Source organism: Loxodonta africana, unplaced genomic scaffold, assembly GCF_030014295.1.
Source record: "Loxodonta africana isolate mLoxAfr1 unplaced genomic scaffold, mLoxAfr1.hap2 scaffold_100, whole genome shotgun sequence".
NCBI classification, from domain to species: Eukaryota; Metazoa; Chordata; class Mammalia; order Proboscidea; family Elephantidae; genus Loxodonta; species Loxodonta africana.
The window spans coordinates 705,154-714,249 of record NW_026974869.1 but is presented as its reverse complement, the minus strand read 5'-3'; the positions used below and the strand labels follow the sequence as shown (position 1 = coordinate 714,249).

At 42.2% G+C, this 9,096-nt stretch overlaps 1 pseudogene; it reads right to left on the bottom strand.

Moving 5' to 3' along the window:
* Window positions 1-1,161: 1,161 nt before the first annotated feature.
* LOC100674596 (olfactory receptor 2G3-like) lies at window positions 1,162-8,593 on the bottom strand (annotated as a pseudogene).
* Between the last annotated feature and the right edge of the window lie 503 nt (window positions 8,594-9,096).

The window sequence follows — 9,096 nt, the reverse complement described above, 5'->3', positions numbered from 1 at the left end:
AAGGAGAATGAAGAACGCCAAGGTCACACGACAACTAAGAGCCCAAGAGACAGAAAGGGCCACATGAAGCAGAGACCTACATCATCCTGAGACCAGAAGAACTAGTTGGTGCCTGGCCACAACCGATGACTGCCCTGACAGGGAGCACAACAGAGAACCCCTGAGGGAGCAGGAGATCAGTGGGATGCAGACCCCAAATTCTCACAAAAAGACCATACTTAATGGTCTGACTGAGACTAGAGGATTCCCAGCTGTCATGGTCCCCAAATCTTCTGTTGGCAGAGGACAGGAACCATCCCCGAAGACAACTCATCAGACATGAAAGGGACTGGACAGTGGGTGGGAGAGAGATGCTGATGAAGAGTGAGCTAATTATATCAGGTGGACACTTGAGACTGTGTTGGCATCTCCTGTCTGGAGGGGGGATGGGAGGATAGAGAGAGTTGGAAGCTGGCAAAATTGTCACAAAAGGAGAGACTGGAAGGGCTGACTCATTAGGGGGAGAGCAAGTGGGAGTACGGAGTAAGGTGTATATAAACTTATATGTGACAGACTGACTCGATTTGTAAACGTTCACTTGAAGCTCAATAAAAGTTAATAAAAAAATCTTAAATCTAAGGGCATTTTCCATTAATTTGTGGCAATGATATGAAAGAATAAAATTCCTTATTTACCTGGAAAAAAAAAAGGTGAGAGTTTGTGAGTTTCTCTGAGACAGGAGAGGTTGAAAGATTGTGGGTAGGAGGTGTGATGAATCCAATGCAGGTCTTGTTTTAAATTATTGTGATGATATGTACAAAAGTTTTTTTTAGCACATTTACTTGGAGGGCACCATTTAAAGAGGAGCAGTTGTAGGAGGGAATTTAAAAAGAATGGTGTCATTTATCCTCCTACAGAGGTGTGAACATTTCTGCTTGTTCTGTCACCGAGAACAGGACATATGGGAAGAGTTAAGAAGGAATACAATGCTTTGTTTGAGATTTTAGAACATAGCACTTGTTGGGAGGATGAGCTTCTCAAACATGAGGATACTTAATGTTGACATATGGGACATCTTTTCTTGGAGCTCTTGAACACCCACTTGGAAGCAGAGAAGCACCAATACTCATTGATGGTGTCTATGTGGTTGGTAGAGGCAGGATTTTTATGACTTTACACTTTTTAGGATTTGTCTCCTATCTTGGATTGTAGCATTCTCTTCAATGCCCTATTCACATCCTTGTTTCTCAAGGTGTAGATGAGTGCATTCAGCAGTGGGGTGATAAGGCAGTAGAAGAAGGATGTGAACTTGGCCTGGGTGCTGTTGGCAGGGGGCTGCAGGTACATGTAGATGGATGGCCCATAGTACCTGATGATGACCACCATGCGGGAACTGCAGGTGCTGAAGGCCTTGCGCCTTCCTTCAGCTGAAGGTAGCTTCAGCACAGCCCTGACAATGAAGGTATAGGAGAGCAGCACAAGCAGCGGAGCCTGCAGTCCAAAGGGGATGGCTCCTGCAATCAGTGTCAGGTCATCAACAGTGGTGTCTTCACAGGCCAGCTTGATCAGGACAGGTAGCTCACAGAAGAAGTGGTGCAGAGTATGGTGACCACTGCAATGGAGCTGGATAGTGAGAGTGCCTTGGAGCAGAGAATTGGCTAGGCCACTGCACCAGGCTGAAACTGCCAGCTGCATACATACCTGGGGATGCTGGTGAGAGTGTACTGGAGTGCCTGGCAGATAGCCATGTAGCGATCAAAGGACTTCACTGTCAGCAGAATGCATTCGGTGCATCCTATCCAGTGAAGAAGTAGGCCTGTGTGATGCAGCACCAGGAAGCAGTTGTCTTCTTTGGCCCCCAGAGGTTGGCCAGCAGCTGTGGCAAAATAGTGGTGGTGATACTGAGGTCCTGCAAAGAGAGATTGTCTAGGAAGAAGTACATGAGAGTGTGGAGTCTGAGATCCACAATGGTGAGAAGGGTGATGAAGCTGTTTCCCACCACGGTAAAGATGTTGAAGACCAGGACCACTCCAAAGAGGGTCCTCTCTAAAAAAAAAATCTAGCCGTGAATAATCTGAGAAGCCCAACAAGACAAACATACTTGGGAAGCTCATATTTTCTCCTTCCATGGCATCTAAGATTTGTATAGCTGGAATGCAAGAGACAAGGTTTAGAGCATAAGCCTAACTTTTAGGTTTCAGTCACGCCATGGCAACATTACAAAATCTTCCATATGTTAGTAAGATAAGTTTTAAAACTGTCAGGAGAAATTTTCAAAAAATGGGACTAATTCTGTTTAAACACTGCTCTAGCAGTTGTCATTGAATGAGAGACAGAATTGGAATAAACTAGATATGATGAGAACCTCTATCTGGAGCCCAGTTTTCTGAGTATTTGTTTATATGAAGCTTTCTGCTCGCTTTCTTTCTCTTACTCCCTTTCTCCCTCAGCCTGTATCCCTGGCTTTCTCAAATGTGTCTGTCCTATAGTGAGTATTAAGCATGCAGCATCTGAGGTAGGCTGCTGAATTGGAGTGCCACCACTCATGGACTTAGCCAGGTCACTTAACCTCATTATGTTTCAATTTCCTCGTTTTAAAATTAAGAACAAAAAGAGTCCTTATCTTATTTGGATTTATATGTTCATTTGAAAATTTTGAATGAATTTTATGTATCTCTGTCTGTATCTGCATTTGGAAACCCTAGTGGTGTAATGGTTAAGTGCTACAGCTGCTAACTGAAAGATAAATCTGCATTTATCTATCTACCTATCCACCTGTCTGTCTGCCTATCTATCTATCATCTATATCTATCTGTCTGTCTATCATCTATCTATCTATCTATTGTCTATCATCTTTCTCTCTATATATCATCTACCAGCTATCTGTCATCTATCTATCATCTATCTATCTGTCTATCATCTATCTACCTACGTACCTATTTATGAATGGTAAAACCAAAAATGAAACCCACTGCTATCGAGTCGATTCCAACTTATAGCAACCCTATAGGACAGAGTAGAACTGCCCCACAGAGTTTCCAAGGAGCACCTGGCAGTTTTGAACTGCCAACCTCTTGGTTAGCAGCTGTGGCACTTAACCACTACGCCACCAGGGTTTCCTTATGAATGCTAAACTCTATATTAGTGTTGTTGTTTTTGTTAGGTGCCATCAAGTTTGTTCTGACTCATAGCGACCCCATATACTTCAGAATGAAACACTGCCCAGTCCTGGACCATCCTCACAATCATCGTTATACTTAAGCCCATTGTTACAGCCATTGTGTCAATCCATCTCATTGAGGGTCTTCCTCTTTTTGGCTGACCCTCTACTTTACCAAGCATGATATTCTTTTCCAGGGACTGATCCTTCCTGACAACACATCCAAAGTATGTGAGACAGAGCCTCGCCATCCTTGCTTCTAAGGAGCATTCTGGTTATATTTCTTCCAAGGCAGATTTGTTCATTCTTTTGGCAGTCAATGGTATATTCAGTATTCTTCACTAACACCACGATTCGAAGGCATCAGTTCTTCTTCAGTATTCCTTATTCACCGTCCAGCTTTCACGTGCATAGGAGGCGATTGAAAACACCATGGCTTGGGTCAGGGCACCTTAGTCTTCAAGATGATATCTTTGCTTTTCAACACTTTAAAGAGGTCTTTTGCAGCAGATTCGCTCAATATGTCTTTTGATTTCTTGACTGCTGCTTCCGTGGGTGTTGATTGTGGACCCCGGTAAAATGAAATCCTTGACAACCTCAATCTTTTCTCTGTTTATCATGATGTTGCTTATTGGTCCAGTTTTGAGTGTTTTTGTTTTCTTTATGTTGAGGTATAATCCATACCCAAGGCTGTGGCCTTTGACCTTCATCAGTAAGTGCTTGAAGTCGTCTTCACTTTCAGCAAGCAAGGTTGTGTCATCTGCATAACGCAGGCTGTTGATGAGTCCTCCTCCAATCCTGATGTCTGTTCTTCCTGATATAGTCCAGCTTCTCAGAATATTTGACCAGCATACAGATTCAATAGTATGATGAAAAGATACAACCCTAATACACATTTTTCCTGACTTTAAACCATGCAGTATCCCCTTGTTCTGTTTGAACAACTGCCCCTTGATCTACATACAGGTTCCTCATGAACACAATTAAATGTTCTGGAATTCCCATTCTTTGTAATGTTATCTATAATTTGTTATAATCCACAAAGTTGAGTGCCTTAGCATAGTCAATAAAACACAGGTAAACATCTTCATATTCTCTGCTTTCAGCCAGGATCTATCTGACATCAGCAGTGATAACCCTGGTTCCGCATCCTCTTCTGGATTTGGCTTGAATTTCTGGCAGTTCCCTGTCAATATACGGGTGCAGCCACATTTGAATGATCTTCAGCAAAATTTTACTTTTGTGTAATTCAATCATATTGTTTGATAATTTCTACATTCATTTGGACCACCTTTCTTGAGAATAGGCATAAGCATAGGGTTCTCCCAGTCAGCTGGGCAGGTAGTTGTCTTCCAAATTTCTTGGCATAGATGAGTGAGTACTTCCATCACTGCATCCATTTGTTGAATGAAATATCTCAACTGATATTTCATCAGTTCCTGGAGCCTTGTTTTTTTGCCAGTGCCTTCAGTGCAGCTTGGACTTCTTCCTTCAGTACTATTGGTTCCTGCTCATATGGTACCTCCGGAAATGGTTGAATGTCAACTAATTCTTTTTGGTGTAGTGACTCTGTATATTTATTCCATCTTCTTTTCATGCTTCCTGAGTTGTTTAATATTTTCCACATAGAATTCTTCAATATTGCAAATCAGGCTTGAATTTTTTCTTCAGTTCTTTCAGCTTGAGAAATGCAGAGCATGTTCTCTCCTTTTGATTTTCCATCTCCAGGTCTTTGCACATGTCATTATAATGCTTTACTTTGTCCTTTTGAGCCCCCATTTGAAATCTTCTTTTCAACTCTATTACTACATCATTTCTTCCTTTTGCTTTATGTACTTGATGTTCAAGAGCAAGTTTCAGAGACTCTTCTGATGTCCATTTTGGTCTTTTCTGTATTTCCTGTCTTTTTAATGACCTCTTGCTTTCTTCATGTGTGATGTACTTGATGTCATTCCACACCTCATCTGGTCTTTGGTCATTAGTGTTCAATTCATTGAATCTATTCTTGAGATGGTCTCTAAATTCAGGTGGGATATACTCAAGGTTGTACTTTGGCTCTCATGGACTTGTTCTAATTTTCTTCAGTTTCAACTTGCATTTGCATATGAGCAGCGATGGTCTTTTCCTCAGTCACCCCCTGACCTTGTTCTGACTGATGATATTGAGGTTTTCCATCGTCTCTTCCCACAGGTGTAGTCAATTTGATTCCTGTGTATTCCATCTGGCAAGGTCAATGTGTATAGTCACTGTTCATGTTGGCGACAAAAGGTATTTGCAATGAAGAACTCGTGGTCTTGCGAAATTCTATAATTCAATCTCCATCATGGTTTCTCTCACCAAGGCTATATTTTCCAACTACTGATCCTTCTTCTTTTTTTTTTTTTTACATGAATGTTTTTAGCAGCTTTATTCATAATTGCCCCAAACTGGAAACAACCTAAATGTCCTGCAACTGGAAAATGGGTAAACAAGCTACGGTGAACCCGTACTTCGGAATACTGTTGTTGTTATTGTTAGGTGCCATCAAGTCGGCTCTAACTCATAGCGACCTTAAGTGTAACAGAACAAAACGGTGCCCCCTTCCGTGCCATTCTCACAATAGTAGTTATGTTTGAGCCTATTGTTACAGCCATTGTGTCAGTCCATCCTGTTCAGGGTCTTCTTTTTCACTGGCTCTCTACCAAGCATGATGTCCATCTCCAGGGATGGACCCCTGATATATACACAACTGATGAAAGAAGCCAGACTCCAGATTCCAGTTCTATGACCTTCTGGAAAAGGGAAAACTGTTGTTGTTGGCTGCCATCAAGTCAATGTGGACTCATATGACCCCAGTGATGAAGCAGAACTGCCCCGTAGGGTTTTCTTGGCTGTAATCTTTACTGAAGCAGATTGCCAGGTCTTTCTTCCATGGTGCTGCTGTGTGTGTTCTAACCACTAACCTTTCAGTTAGCAGCCGAGTGCTTACCCATTGTACCACCAGGGTTCCTTAAACAGTCGTTGGTAATCTTTTCTAGAAGAAAGATTCCAAAGTAAATATCAGCCATTCTATCTCCAGCAGCAATCTCAGACGGCCAGGGAAATGTCAATCTTAGAAAAGAAACAGCCCTAATATTAGCCCAGACGTGTGGACACGTTTCCCCAGCAGGTGTGGAAAAAGCCTTAAATCCTCATGTATTTTTTTTTTTTCAGCAAAAGAAAGTTTATTCTCTCACAGTCTATTAGGCTAGAAGTCCAAATTCAGGGCACCAGCTCCAGGGAAAGTCTTTCTCTCTCTGTCGGCTCTGAAGAAAAGACCTTGTCATCAATCTTCTCTAGATCGAGGAGCTTCTCCACACAGGAACCTCGGGTCCGAAGGGTGCACTCTACTCCTGGTGCTGCTTTCTTGGTGGTAAGAGGTCCCCGCCCCCTGCTCACTTCTCTTTCCTTTTATCTCTTTTTTTTAATCATTTTTATTGAGCTTTAAGTGAATGTTTACAAATCAAGTCAGTCTGTCACATATAAGCTTATACGTACCTTACTCCATACTCCCACTTACTCTCCCCCTAATGAGTCAGCCCTTCCAGTCTCTCCTTTTGTGACAATTTTGCCAGTTTCTAACCCTCTCTACCCTCCTATCTCCCCTCCAGACAGGAGATGCCAACACAGACTCAAGTGTCCACCTAATACAAGTAGCTCACTCTTCGTCAGCACCTCTCTCTAACCCATTGTCCAGTCCCTTCCATGTCTGATGAGTTGTCTTCGGGAATGGTTCCTGTCCTGGGCCAACAGAAGGTTTGGGGACCATGACTGCCGGGATTCTTCTAGTCTCAGTCAGACCATTAAGTCTGGTCTTTTTATGAGAATTTGGAGTCTGCATCCCACTGTTCTCCTGCTCCCTCAGGGGTTCTGTATTGTGTTCCCTGTCAGGGCAGTCATCGGTTGTGGCCGGGCACCATCTAGTTCTTCTGGTCTCAGGATGATGTAAGTCTCTGGTTCATGTGGCCCTTTCTGTCTCTTGGGCTCATAGTTGTCCTGTGACCTTGGTGTTCTTCATTCTCCTTTGATCCAGGTGGGTTGAGACCAATTGATGCATCTTAGATGGCTGCTGTTAGCATTTAAGACCCCAGATGCCGCATTTCAAAGTGGGATGCAGAATGTTTTCATAATAGAAGTATTTTGGCAATTGACTTAGAAGTCCCCTTAAGCCATAGTCCCCAAAACCCCGCCCTTGCTCCACTGACCTTCGAAGTATTCAGTTTATCCCGGAAACTTCTTTGCTTTTGGTCCAGTCCAGTTGAGCTGACCTTCCCTGTATTGATTATTGTCCTTCCCTTCACCTAAAGTAGTTCTTATCTTCTAACTAATCAGTAAATAACCCTCTCCCACCCTCCCTCCCTCCCCCCTCGTAACCACAAAAGTATGTGTTCTTCTCAGTTTATACTATTTCTCAAGATCTTATAATAGTGGTCTTATACAATATTTGTCCTTTTGCCTCTGACTAATTTCACTCAGCATAATGCCTTCCAGGTTCCTCCATGTTATGAAATGTTTTAGATTTTGTCACTGTTCTTTATCGATGCGTAGTATTCCATTGTGTGAATATACCACAATTTATTTAACCATTTATCCGTTGATGGACACCTTGGTTGCTTCCAGCTTTTTGCTATTGTAAACAGAGCTGCAATAAACATGGGTGTGCATATATCTGTTCGTGTGAAGGCTCTTATTTCTCTAGGGTATATTCCCAGGAGTGGGATTTCTGGGTTGTATGGTAGTTCTATTTCTAACTTTTTAAGAAAACGCCAGATAGATTTCCAAAGTGGTTGTACCATTTTACATTCCCACCAGCAGTGTATAAGAGTTCCAATCTCTCCACAGTCTCTCCAACATCTATTATTTTGTTTTTTGGATTAATGCCAGCCTTGTTGGCATGAGATGGAATCTCATCGTAGTTTTAATTTGCATTTCTCTAATGGCTAATTGATCCTTCTTCTTGATTCCAACTTTCACATTCCAATCTCCGGTAATTATCAATGCATCCTGGTTGCATGTTCAATCAATTTCAGACTGCAGAAGTTGGTAAAAATCTTCAATTTCTTCATCTTTGTGCTTAGAGGTTTGTGTGTAAATTTGAATAATAGTCCTATTAACTAGTCTTCCTTGTAGGCATGTGGGTATTCTCCTATCACTGACAGCATTGTACTTTGGGGTAGATCTTAAAATGTTCTTTTTGTCGATGAATACAACGCCATTCCTCTTCAAGTTGTCGTTCCTGGCATAGTAGACCATACCTTTGTCCAATTCAAAATGGCCAGTACCAGTCCGTTTCAGCTCACTAATGCCTAGGATATTGACGTTTGTGTGTTCCATTTCATTCTCGATGACTTCTAGTTCTCCAGGTTCATACTTCTTACGTTCCGCTTTCTGATTATTAATGGGTGTTTGCAGCTGTTTCTTCTCATTTTGAGCCATTCTGTATCAGCAAATGAAGGTTCCGAAAGCTCGACTCCATCCACGTCATTAAGGTCGACTCTACTTTGACGAGGAAGTTCTTCCCCAGTTGTCTTTTGAGAGCCTTCCAACCTGAAGGGCTCATCTTCCGGCACTGTATCAAACAACATTCTGCTGCTGTTCATAAGGTTTTCACTGGCTAAATCTTTTCAGAAGTAGACTACCGGGTCCCTCTTCCTAGCCTGTCTTAGTCTGGAAGCTCAGCTGAAACTTATCCACCATGGGTGACCCTGCTGGTATTTGAGTACCAATGGCAAATCTTCCAGCATCACAGCAACATGCAAGCCCCACAGTACAACAAACTGAAAGGTACATGAGGGGTGTAGATGTTAGTTAATATTATGCATATCTAATCTACATCTCTATCTGTACCTATGTCTGCCTGGTTATTTCTCTCTCTCTTTCCATTCATTCACAAAACATATTGCTCTCATGTCACAATGAAAGGAGCTGGTGGTCCTTTC